This window comes from Melozone crissalis, unplaced genomic scaffold, assembly GCF_028551555.1.
Source record: "Melozone crissalis strain CALT ecotype California unplaced genomic scaffold, PUWL_Pcris_2 ptg000073l_1, whole genome shotgun sequence".
Classification (NCBI taxonomy): Eukaryota; Metazoa; Chordata; class Aves; order Passeriformes; family Passerellidae; genus Melozone; species Melozone crissalis.
In genome coordinates this window covers 9,885,993-9,898,580 of record NW_026535850.1, presented here as the reverse complement: position 1 = coordinate 9,898,580, position 12,588 = coordinate 9,885,993, and the positions used below count along the sequence as shown (strand labels likewise).

At 53.3% G+C, this 12,588-nt stretch overlaps 2 pseudogenes; both read left to right on the top strand.

The window, feature by feature from the left end:
• Positions 1–810: 810 nt before the first annotated feature.
• Positions 811–963, top strand: LOC128946075 (5.8S ribosomal RNA; annotated as a pseudogene).
• Positions 964–1,850: 887 nt separating this feature from the next.
• Positions 1,851–9,854, top strand: LOC128946083 (28S ribosomal RNA; annotated as a pseudogene).
• Positions 9,855–12,588: the final 2,734 nt, after the last annotated feature.

The window sequence follows — 12,588 nt, the reverse complement described above, 5'->3', positions numbered from 1 at the left end:
GGGATGCAAAGACATGCTGAGTTTTCTTACCAAAAGATGATGCTGTCTATACATTTTGATGCTGATGCCTCATAATCAATGTATTGTTTTCATGACATGGGAAAAGGTGAATGAGTAGATGGTGCTGTTGGAGCTGTGCTCAGTGGGGCAGCAGCAGCTCTGGGGTGATTCCCTACGCAGCTGCAATCAGCCCACGTTGCTCTCAGGGCCAGGTCTGAACGAACTTGGTGGTGCTGAGCAGAGGTGCACTGCTCTGTGTCCATGGGATAACCCCAGGGTTGTGGACTCCAGTTCTGTGGAGTTGCCACTGCTTTGCATGAAAACCCAAGGGCAGAACTTGTCCTGTTGTATTTTTTTGCCATTCATAGCATCGTCTGCTATTTCTGGGCATTAATTGTGTCATTAGACAATAACTCACAAGAAGGGAAGATTCCACATATATTTCCATTTTGCTTTCTTGCTGCTGCAGGTGGAACTGATAAACCTAGGAGCTATTGATGCTCCCTTCACCTATAGCCCTTCAACTGCAAACGTGGGCTTCTGCTTCAAGTTTGCGCCTGAGGAGGGCATCATTGCACCCGGCGGGACCCAGACTGCTCAGATCTCCTTCAGTGCCACCATAGTGGGGAGGTTTGAGGAAGAATTCCAGTTCAGTGTGGCTGGATCTCCTATATCTGCACTCCTGACTATCAAGTAAGGACGGTCAAAGCCAGGCACGCGCCCGCACGTCCTCAGCACAAGAGAAAGGGGCGCCCCATGTGAGCGGTCCCAGCCCCTCCACAGGTGTGGGATTGGTGCCGAAAGCCAGACAACTCTTAGTGGTGGATCACTCAGCTCGTGCATTAATGAAGAATGCAGCTAGCTGCAAGAATTAATGTGAATTGCAGGACACATTGGTCATCCACACTTTAAACACACTTGCGGCCCCATGTTCCTCCCAGGGCTACGCCCGTCTGAGTGTTGCTTGACGATCAGTCGCCGTCCAGCGACCACCACGGTGGTTCAGCTGGGGTTGCCTCACAGGCCAGTTGACTGTGGTCAGCAGCGGTGGTGATGGTGGCTCACCGGTGCCCGGAGGGAAAGGCGGTCAGGGGTTTGGCAAGGGATGCGTTTCCCTCGGCGGCCTCAATTTTTTCCCTGTGACCCAGCAGGCATCATCATCGTCATGGCCGTCATCGTCATTGTTGCCGTGCAGGGCTTTCATCCCCCTATATGCAGGCTCAGGGACTGCTCCGTAGTTCCCCACTCCGGGAGTGAGCCACTGGGGCAGAGTTTGTCCTTGCAGGGCCCGTACCGCGGTACGGTGGTGGTGGCAGCTGAGGAGAGTAAGAGACAGCATTGAAAGCACCGCCGTGGGCCAAGAGAAGGGAGAGGGCAAGAGGGAGATGAGGCGCAAGCCTCGCCCCCAGCCTCCGCCCCACGTGGGCGGCTGTCTGCAGGTGGATACTGCGGGGGTACTGTGCCACTGCATGTGCGCGTGAGGCGAGAGCGCTGGGGACAGATGTTCCGACCCCCTCCTCCTTTCGCCTGCCCTCCTCCTCTTCTGTCGTGGTCTCAGGGCGCAAATAGCACCATGGCTTTTCTCTCTCTCTCCACCAAGGCCATCACGTGCCGCCTGGTCCCCCATCAGGGCTGTCTCTGCCACACTCCCTTTTCGGTTCTCATCTCCGGGATGGGGCACTCTGTCTCCGCTTCTCTCCCTCTGGCTTTATTTTCCCCTGGCGCGTGGGTGCCAGTGGGGAGGAAGGTGAGGGTAATAGGTGGGAGAAGCTGGCTGGCTGTTGGCCTGTTGGCATGCTGCTTCTTTAGGAGCTGCATGGGCCAGGAGGTGCGGCCAAGCTTTGGCCTTGCGACCTCAGATCAGACGTGGCAACTCGCTGAATTTAAGCATATTAGTCAGCCAAGGAAAAGAAACTAACGAGGATTCCCTCAGTAATGGTGAGTGAAGCGGGAAAAGCCCAGCGCCGAATCCCTGCCCCGCAGTGGGGTGCGGGACATGTGACATACGGAAGTCCCAATCCCTGGCGGCGCTCTCGGGGGACCCAAGTCCTTGTGATCGAGGCCGCAGTCCGTGGACGGTGTGAGGCCGGTAGCGGCCCCTGGCACGCTGGGCCCGGGCCTTCTCGGAGTTGGGTTGCTTTGGAGTGCAGCCCAAAGCGGGTGGTAAACTCCATCTAAGGCTAAATACTGGCATGAGACCAATAGCCAACAAGTACCGTAAGGGAAAGTTGAAAAGAACTTTGAAGAGAGAGTTCAAGAGGACGTGAAGCCATTAAGAGGTAAACGGGTGGGGCCCATGCAGTCCGCCCAGAGGATTCAACCTGGTGAGTTGTGGTCGGCACAGGTTCAGCGGAACCTCGCCTCTGCCTCCCTTCCGTCCCCTGGGCGAACCCCATCCACGGAGGCAGGCTGGGGGGTGCAGGCCGGTGCGGGGACTGCCGCCCAGCCGGCAGCTGGCCCTGTCCGAGCACATTTCCTCTGTGATGGTGCGCCACGACCGGCTCCAGGTCGACTGGGAAGGCCTCCGACGGGCAGGTGGTCCGACGGGCAGGTGGTCCAGTGCCGCGCGAGCAGCGGTGGGTGTTACAGCCCTCGGGCAGCAGGTCTCGCCGAATCCCAGGGCTGAGGAAAAGGACTGCCGCTGCGCCCTCCTCCCCCCACATCAGCAGCGCCGTGGTGGGGGGCATCGTTTCCCCGCCTCTCACGGGGGGGGGGGGGGGGGGGTGGCATCCTCGCAGCACGGCGTTTCGCGCAGGGGTGTGGGGGCTGGGCCTGCCAGTCTCTGGCGCTGCTGTCAACTGGCCTGGACTGTCCTCAGTGCGCTTTGACCGCGCGGCACCACCAGGCTAGGCTCACGGGCCGCGCTGGGGTGCCCGGGATCCACAGCGATTTTGGCTACCCACTCGACCCATCTTGAAACACGGACCAAGGAGTCTAGCACGTGCACGAGTCAGGGACCGTTGTCGAAAGACCGCAGCGCAATGAAGGTGAGGGCCGGCGCGCGCCGGCTGAGGTGGGATCCCGGGGCACGTGTTGCCCCTGGCAGCCCCGGGCGCACCACCGGACCGTCTTGCCCGCCGCCTCCTCGCGGGGCCGGGGAGGTGGACCGTGAGCGTCCATGCTAGGATCCGAAAGATGGTGAACTATGCCTGGGCAGGGCAAAGCCAGAGGAAACTCTGGTTGAGGTCCGTAGCAGTCCTGACATGCAAATCGGTCGTCCGACCCGGGTCTAGGGGCAAAAGACTAATCAAGCCATCTAGTAGCTGGTTCCCTCCGAAGTTTCCCTCACGATAGCTGGCACTCGGCAATGGGCAGTTTTACCCAGTAAAGCAAATGATTAGAGGTCTTGGGGCCAAAACGATCTCAACCTATTCTCAAACCTTCAATGGGTAAGGGGGCCGGCTCGCTGGCGTGGAGCCGCGCCGTGGAATGTGAGTGCTCAGTGGGCCCCTTCTGGTAAGCAGAACTGGTGCTGCGGGATGAACCAAACACTGGGTTAAGGCGCCCGATGCCGACGCTCATCAGAGCCCAGAAAAGGTGTTGGTTGATCTAGACAGCAGAACGGTGGCCATGGAAGTCGGAATCCGCTAAGGAGCGTGTAACAACTCACCTGCTGAATGAACTAGCCCTGAAAATGGATGGCGCTGGAGCATTGGGCCCATACTCAGCCGTCGCTGGCAATGCGAGGCCTGCGGGGGCTAGGCCGTGATGAGTAGGAGGGCCACTGCGGTGCACCTCGAAGCCAGGGGCGTGGGCCCAGGTGGAGCTGCTGCAGGTGCAGATCTTAGTGGTAGTAGCAAATATTCAAATGAGAGCTTTAAAGGCCGAAGTGGAGCAGGGTTCCATGTGAACAGCAGTTGAACATGGGTCAGTCGGTCCTAAGCGATAGGTGAGCGCCATTCCGAAAGGGCGGGCGATGGCCTTTGTTGCCCTCAGCCAATCGAAAGGGAGTCGGGTTCAGATCCCCGAATCCAGAGTGGCGGAGACGGGCGCCGCAAGGCACTCAGTGCGGTGACGCAACCGATCCCAGAGAAGCTGGTGGGAGCCTCGAGGAGAGTTCTCTTTTCTTTGTGAAGGGCCGGGCGCCTTGGAATGGATTTGTCCTGAGAGAGGGGCCCTCACCTTGGAAAGCGTCGCGGTTCCAGCGGCGTCCGGTGAGCTCTCGCTGGCCCGTGAAAATCCGGGGGAGAGGGTGTAAGTCTCACGCCGGGCCGTACCCATATCCGCAGCAGGTCTCCAAGGTGAACAGCCTCTGGCATGTTGGAACAATGTAGGTAAGGGAAGTCGGCAAGCCGGATCCGTAACTTTGGGATAAGGATTGGCTCTAAGGGCTGGGTTGGTTGGGCTGGGGCGCGAAGTGGGGCTGGGCACGTGCCACAGCTGGATGAGGTGCCGCACATGGGTGAGCGCGCTCCACGTGGCCCGCCCGGGCGCTGGGGCGTGCACGTGCACAGTGGCGACTCTGGACACACGCCGGGCCCTTCCTGTGGATTGCCCCGGCTGTGGCAGGCGCCACCTTCCCCCCGCTCCGCCCGCCCTCCGCCTTGCCGCGGCCGGCGCCCCAGCGGCGGCCGTCATCATTGCTCACTGCCGCCCCAGTGGTTCCCGCAGGTGGGGTTCCCGCGGTGTGTGGCCAGCACGCGTGCAGCCGCAGCCGGCGTTGGCTCAGCAGTTTGTGTGGGGGAGGGTCCCCGGGCCAGCGCCCCGCCTCAGTCGGTGCCTAGCAGCTGGCTTTGAACTGGTGCGGACCAGGGGAATCCGACTGCTTAATTAAAACAAAGCATTGTGAAGGCCTGAGGCGGGTGTTGACGCAATGTGATTTCTGCCCAGTGCTCTGAATGTCAAAGTGAAGAAATTCAATGAAGCGCGGGTAAACAGCGGGAGTAACTATATTTACTAACTGGGCATAGCCGCGGAAGTTGCACCTCCTCGTGGCCCTGCCGGATACCCTTGTGGTAACTGAGTCAACTTCTGCCCCAGTGTGGGAGAGGGCGCATATCAGCCCTCCCTATCGTTGGACTCACCACCCAACAATAGTTTCACGAATCGCTGAAACAAAAAGGTTGGCACAGTTAGTTCGCTGTTGCACAGAGCCTTGTCCATGGGCTGTTGTTGACACAGTTGGTAGTTTGAGAGAGGGTCGGCTACTATATGCTTCTACCCTCACTTGGACTTGTCACTTTATTGCTTACCGGACTGACAAAATGGCTTTGCATTATATCTCGACTACCACTCAGACTGACCCATTACATCTAAGGGTCATTGATGCCAAATTACCATCTATGCCCTCTGTGCCCAGGGAAGAGGGATTCGATCTTGCAAGTTTGGTGTTTTTTAACTCCAAAATTGTTAAAGAAAATGGTGTACGTCATGTGGATGTTTGGTAGGGTTTGGGGCAACTCCCTGAGCCCTATAAGATCTCCCCTATGGGGATAGCCCAGGATGAGGCTGAGAGTGCGGTGGGAGGTACCAAAGAGCCCAAAACACCCGAGGCTCCTCACGGGTCTGAAGGTGATGGTACAACGCCAAGAACACCTGTCGTGTCCATGCCTGACAAACAACCATCTTGTCCTCGTTGTGGGACCCGGTTTACTAGGATGTTTGGGCTGATTGACCATCTCAAAAGGACACACGGGCAGAGAAAGATCATTTTCAGGTGTTCAAAATGTGGTAAACAAAATCTAAAATACCACAGTATCTCCTGTCACATCCCGCGCTGCAAGGGGGTGGTGTGTGTGGCTCCCACTGGGGAATGGGTCTGTGAGGTGTGCCAACATGGGTTCGCTACTAAGATTGGCCTGGGTCAGCACAAGAGGATAAGACATCCTCTTGTGCGAAATGTGGAGCGGATTGTTGCTTCTCATCCCAAAGAGTCATCGGCCTGAGGGGCCCACAAACAGGTATGGACTGAGGAGGAAGAGGCTCTTCTGGTACAATTGGTGGACGAGTTTGCCAGTAAGAGAAATATCAACCAGCTTATAGCGGAGCATATTCCAACTAAAATGGCAAAGCAGATTAGTGATAAAAGGCGTCTCTCCGTGAAAGGTCATGAAGGACTAGTAGGTGCCACTGGAATTGAACATCCTGCCAGGTCTGCTAAGTTGCCCAAGGAGGGACAGTTAAAGCTCCAATTCCAGAAAGTCATCAAAGCGGGATTATCGTTTGGCAAATTGACCATGTATCGGGAAGCCTTCAAGAAAGTTCTTGATGGGCAAGATCCAGGTCGGGTGGTGAAGGATGTTTATAAGGAGTTTCTTGGTATTCTGGGTGTGCCTAGCCAAACTAAATCTATCAAGGGTCAAAAGACGCAGGCCTCCCATGGCCAAAAAGCATCCAAAACTCCATCAAATTGGATACGCAAAAGAGCTATTAAGAGGGGATAATTCTTGAGGTTCCAACTGCTGTACGAGTTACGTAGAAGGCGCCTCATGCGTCATCCTGGACAGGACGGAAGCCTCTCAGTGCCAATTACCATCAAGTGTTCTCCACGATCAATTTAAAAGAAGGTGGGATACATCTGGTATATTTGGTGGCCTACTGAATTTCCCTCCATATAAGGAGGCGGCTAACACCACATTCGAGGCCCTAATTACTGGAAAAGAGATTGATAAGAACATGAGAGAGATGTGTAAAACCTCTGCTCCTGGGCCAGATGGGATCACTTTGGTCAGATTTTTGCAAAAGGCCCAAAGTTTTCCCGGTTGACTGAGATCTTCAACCTCTGGCTTATCACCGGTACTGTTCCAGATGCGCTGCGGGACTGCGGGACTGCAGGACAGTCTTGATACCCAAGTCTTCAGATGCAGAGAAGCTTGGTGATATCAATAACTGGAGGCCTATTACTATTGGTTCAATGGTGATTAGGCTGTTTTCCAGGATCGCTACTGCGAGGCTGTCCAAAGCATGTCTCATCAACCCCCGGCAACAGGGTTTCATTTGCGCATCAGGTTGTGCCGAAAACCTCAAGTTGTTACAGCTTGTGGTGGAACAGCTAAGTGAGAGCATAAACATCTGGGGGTTCTGTTCGTGAACATTGCTAAGGCATTTGACACCGTCTGTCATCAGCATGTATTTGAGGGTCTGGTCCAGAGAGGGGTGGATCCACACATGATAGAGTTGGTGAGGGAAATGTATCGGGATGTTAAGACGTGCATTTCCATGGGAAGAGAAAGGACAGACCCCATATACATTCGTTCAGGTGTCAAGCAAGGCGACCCCATGTCACCTTTGCTGCTCAATTTTAGTGATGCACCACCTTCTATATAAACTCGAGAATGAAGGTGAGGTTTTCCATCATGGGGGCTGGAAATTTACGGCCATGGCATTTGCCGATGACTTGGTGCTGCTGAGTGACTCTTGGGAAGGCATGTGTCATAACATCAAAATTTTGGAGGCCTTTTGCAATCTTACTGGCCTCAGTACGCAGGGGGGAAAATGTCATGGCTTTTACATCAAGCCTACAAGGGACTCGTATACTATCAATGATTGTCCCACGTGGGTGATTAATGGATCCCCCCTTAACATGATCGACCCAGGGAGCTCAGAAAGGTACTTCAGCACATGGGTTGACCCCTGGACTGGCTTTGCAGATCCTAGACTATCAGAGAAGCTCATGGATGGGCTTCATCGGATTGGTCGTTCGCCCTTAAAACCTCTTCAGAAAGTCAATATACTCAGGACCTATACCATCCCGAGACTGATATATCTGGCTGACCATACTGAAGTCAAGGTGGGCCTACTTGAATCCCTTGACCAATTAATTCGTAACACGGTTAAGGAATGGCTTCATCTTCCCCCAAGTACATGTGATGCGATCTTGTATTCGAGTTTTAAAGATGGCGGTTTAGACCTCATCAAGTTGGCGTTGCTCATTCCAAGTATTCAGGCGCGAAGACTCCATAGATTCGGATGAGACTCTTGTGAAGTATCTAAAGGAAGTATATCTGGAACGGTTATTTGAAAAATTGTGGTTGAAAGCAGGGGGGACACAAGAGTCCATCCCATCAATTTGGGAGCCTTTACCATTGGTAGAGTTGGGGGGCGATGATGGAGCCTGGCTGGAATGGGAAGCACCCATCCCTAAGATTCGTTACCCAAGACCTTGTAACTGGAGGAAACGAGAATTTCATAAATGGACCCATCTGGTTGCCCAGGGCCATGGGATTGAGCATTTCGAGAATGATGAGATCAGTAATGCCTGGATAAGGCAGTTTAAGGGCATACCTCACTGTAAACTAATTACGGCCCTACAACTCAGAGCGCATGTCTACCCAACAAGAGAATTCCTGGCTAGGGGTAAGCAAGAGAATGTTGTTCAATCATGTAGATATTGTGGAGCTAGATTTGAGACCGCAGCCCACATTGTCAGAAACTGTGCCATCACTCAAGATGCCAGGATTAAGAGACACAACGCCATCTGTGAGACCCTTAGCGAGGAGGCTAAGAGGGAGTGTTGGACAGTTTTTGAGGAGCCACACCTGAGGGATTATGTAAATGAACTATTTAAATTGGTTTTAATCTTTGTCAAAGGTTCTAAGGCGGTTGTGGTCAATGTGACTGTGAGGTATGAGTACTCTGGTGTCTCATTGAGTGAGGCCGCCTTGGAGAAGGCCAAAAATATCAGCGCCTTCATACACAAATTCAACAACTGACCAATGCTGATGACATTGAATATGTTGGTTTCCCCATGGGAGCCCGTACCAAATGGTTTGGCAATAATACTGAGTTGCTGACCGCCCTTGGTCTCTCTAAAACGAGGCTAGAGAGAACCATGTGGGCCCTAGCATCCAAAGTACTCTTCACCTCCGTTGACATTGTATATATATTCGTTAGCAAAGCTAGATCAATTGTATCTGTGTAAATACTTGGTAAATAAACTAGGCCTCTCCTCTCGACAGGTTCGCTGGACAGTGGAATCGGTTTTTGGGTGGGAGGGGTTCATCCGTCATAACCGCGTCTGGCCCATTTTGGGCTATAAATTCCAATTTGGTCATTCAGGTGGACGGGCCACCTTACTTAACCCGGAAAAGGAACATATACAATTTGTATGTGTTTATTAAATAGCCAAATGCCTCGTCATGTAATTAGCGACATGCATGAATGGATGAACAAGATTCCCACTGTCCGTGCCTACTATCCAGTGAAACCACAGCCAAGGGAACGGGCTCGGCGGAATCAGCGGGGAAAGAAGACCCTGTTGAGTTTGACTCTAGTCTGGCGCTGTGAAGAGACATGAGAGGTGTAGAATAAGTGGGAAGCCAGGCGTGCGCTCGGCGGTGCGGGGCGACCCGCCCGCCGGTGTCCCGGCCGTCAGTGAAATAACACTACTCTGATCGTTTTCACTACTCTGATCACTTACCTGGTGAGGCAGGGTGGGCGAGCCCCGAGGGGGGCTCTCGCTTCTGGCGCCAAGCGGCCGGCACGTGGCGGCCGCGACCTGCTCAAGGGACAGTGGCAGGTGGGGAGTTTGACTGGGTTGGTACACCTGTCAAAGCATAACGCAGGTGTCCTAAGGCAAGCTCAGGGAGGACGGAAACCTCCGGTGGAGCAGAAGGGCAAAAGCTCGCTTGATCTTGATTTTCAGTACGAATACAGACCGTGAAAGCGGGGCCTCACGATCCTTCTGGCTTTTTGGGTTTTAAGCAGTAGGTGTCAGAAAAGTTACCACAGGGATAACTGGCTTGTGGCGGCCAAGCGTTCATAGCGACATCGCTTTTTGATCCTTCGATGTCGGCTCTTCCTATCATTGTGAAGCAGAATTCACCAAGCGTTGGATTGTTCACCCACTAATAGGGAATCTGAGCTTGGTTTAGACCGTCATGAGACAGGTTAGTTTTACCCTTCTGACGATGTGTTGTTGCAGTAGTAATCCTGGGAACCCTTGGGATAGGATGGGATGTGTTATCCCTTAGAGAAGTGAGGCCAATGGAGATCTCGCCCCTGAGCACGTTGCCTGCAGAACCCCTTCCAGAGCACAGCAGAAGGCCTGTCCTTTGGGCTGGGATCAGTTTGGTCAGAGGGGTGACCTCCTTTGACCAGGGACACATCCTACTCTAGTGGGGGATGTTGCTGAGCAGGGCTTTGAGGGTCAGGCTGAAATGAATGTGCCAAGGGACAGTGAAGGGGCCTGGGAGGTTCCTCTCCACTCCTGGTGTGTGGCAGAAGAGTCTCACCCTCTCGTGGGTGGCTGTGCTCTGGTGGGACTGAGGCACCTGTGTGGTGCCTGAGTGCTGTGGCAGCTGAGGCAGCTCCCTGGCCCAGGAGAGCCTCAGTGGGCCCGAGGGTCAGGGACCCCCCAGCACTGCTGTGGGGCTCCTGGGCCAGCTGTGGAATGTGTTCTGCCCCAGAACCTGCTCAGTGCAGCCCTGGAGTTCCTTGGGGAAAGGTCCTTGTTAAATATCCTGGTTTTATTTTTTATTTTATTTTCAAATGTACTTCAAATTCAGGATATGTGGTTCATGACTGTCTGGTTGGGAAAGTCCTAAACCTGATATTCGACGCAGTCGTTAAGTGTGCTGGATCCCATTCCTCTTGTCTGTGGCCATCCTTGGGAACCCTTGGGATGGGATGGGATGGGATGGGATGTGTTGTCCCTGAGAGAAGTGAGGCCAGTGGAGGTCTCTCCCCTGAGCACATTGCCTGCAGAACCCCTTCCAGAGCCCAGCATAAGGCCTGGCTTTTGGGCTGGGATCAGTTTGGTCAGAAGGGTGACCTTCTTTGATCAGGGACACATCCTACTCTAGTGAGGGATGTTCCTCACAATTGGTAATGGTTTCAAAGACAGAGCACATCCCTTCTGGGATTTCCTTTCCTTTCTTTGAGCACTAAAGGAGGACTCTCACCCTGGGTTTAGCTACAGGGACAAAAGGCAGAAGCCTTTCTGTGCAGGTGAGTGCCACTCCTTGCCCACACTACCTGGAAACTGAACCCTGCCAAGCAGGAAGGAGATCCAGAGGTAAGGGCGTGGTGCAGTCAGATTGAGCAGTCCCACCTGTCCATAAATTCCCATTTCCAAAGGCCTCCAGACAGTCCTTTGTTATGTTGCCAATCCCCATGCAGATGCCCGGGACCCTGGGATCCCAGGGTGCACAGATGTCCCTGCACTGGGCTTTTCCCAGCACAGGCCAGGACAGCCTGGGGGAGAGGAAACAAAAAACCAACCTGTAGAAGACCCAAGAAGAGACCCTCAAAAAGAGGCTTTAAAACAGAGGAGTTCATCATCCTCAGGCAGGATGGGTGGGCTCCCCTTCAAACAAGCAATGTCAGTTTCCCACTGACACCAATCCTTTTCTACAGGATGGACAAATAAGGAGTAAATAAAAACCCACGGAATGTGACATAGATGAAGACTTCCAGGAGCCCAGTTGTGGGGTGTGGAGGTTCAGGGACATCACACCATGACCAGTATGATCCAGTGAAGCCAAATTTATTATCCCTAAAAAGACTAGATTTATAATAATTTTCTACTGCCCACACATCTCTAGCTAATACATGATTGGTTAATCCTAGCTGTTTACACATCTGAATTAAAATGCTGATTAGATCATCTAATTTTTTGTGCATCTTGCTGTGGTTGTCTGGCCCACCCATTGCTTTCTCTTTTTTCTCACTCTCCCAAGCTTGCTGACAAATTTGCTGATTCCTGATGACTCTTCTTCTTGTATCTTTCTCAAGGATATACTGACCCCATTTCTTAATATGTCCATTATCCATTATTTGTGAATGTGTTCATTGTCCACTAGTACAAGCAGGCTGGATTGTGCATCGGCTGAATATGGCCATTGTCTAGCAAGAGCTCCTCAACCTGCAAAAAATCCTCAACACCCCAGAGCCTGACCATGCCCCACAGCCCACCTCAGAAATGAACCACGCAGATTGGGTGGGGGGTCTGGTGAAGGAGATGTGTGAGATGGGCTGGATGCTGAAGGAATACACTTCCCCAGCTGGTGAGAAAACCTCCTCCTGCCTCAAAGAGGGAGAGTCTGATGGTGCAGCAGCGGAACCCACAGATGTTACAACTGTCCTGGTTCCAGCTGAACTGCAAAGGCAGTCACAGCCAGAAGCAGTTGCCCCTGTGGAAACGAGGAGGTCTAAGATGAAATCAGAGCACCCAGACAAGGATAAGAATGGAGGGCCCTCACAACTCACAGGGGAGCCAATGGTTGAGATCATCACTGAGTCCCTGATGTACAGAAGTCTCTGTAATCTGCACAAAGACATTGTACGACAGGGACGTGAGGCTTATACAACCTGGTTACTCTGGGTCTGGGATCTTATGGGTACAGGTGTCCAGTTGGATGGTGGTGAGGCAAGGAATTTGGGACGCTTGACCCAGCACTCAGGTATCAATCAGATTTTTGTAAGGGAGCCAGGGTCCTTTTCCCTCTGGGAGCGGCTTTTAATAAGTGTCAGAGAGAGGTTTGTTCACAGGGAGAGAATGCAGGAGCAGCACCATAAAATGCACTGGAAGACTCTTGAGGATGGGATCCAACAGCTGAGAGAAGTGACGGTATTGGAGGTACTCTTTGGGAGGGATGGACAGCATGATAATGACCCCAACAAGGTCAGGTGCACAGGGCAAATGTTGTG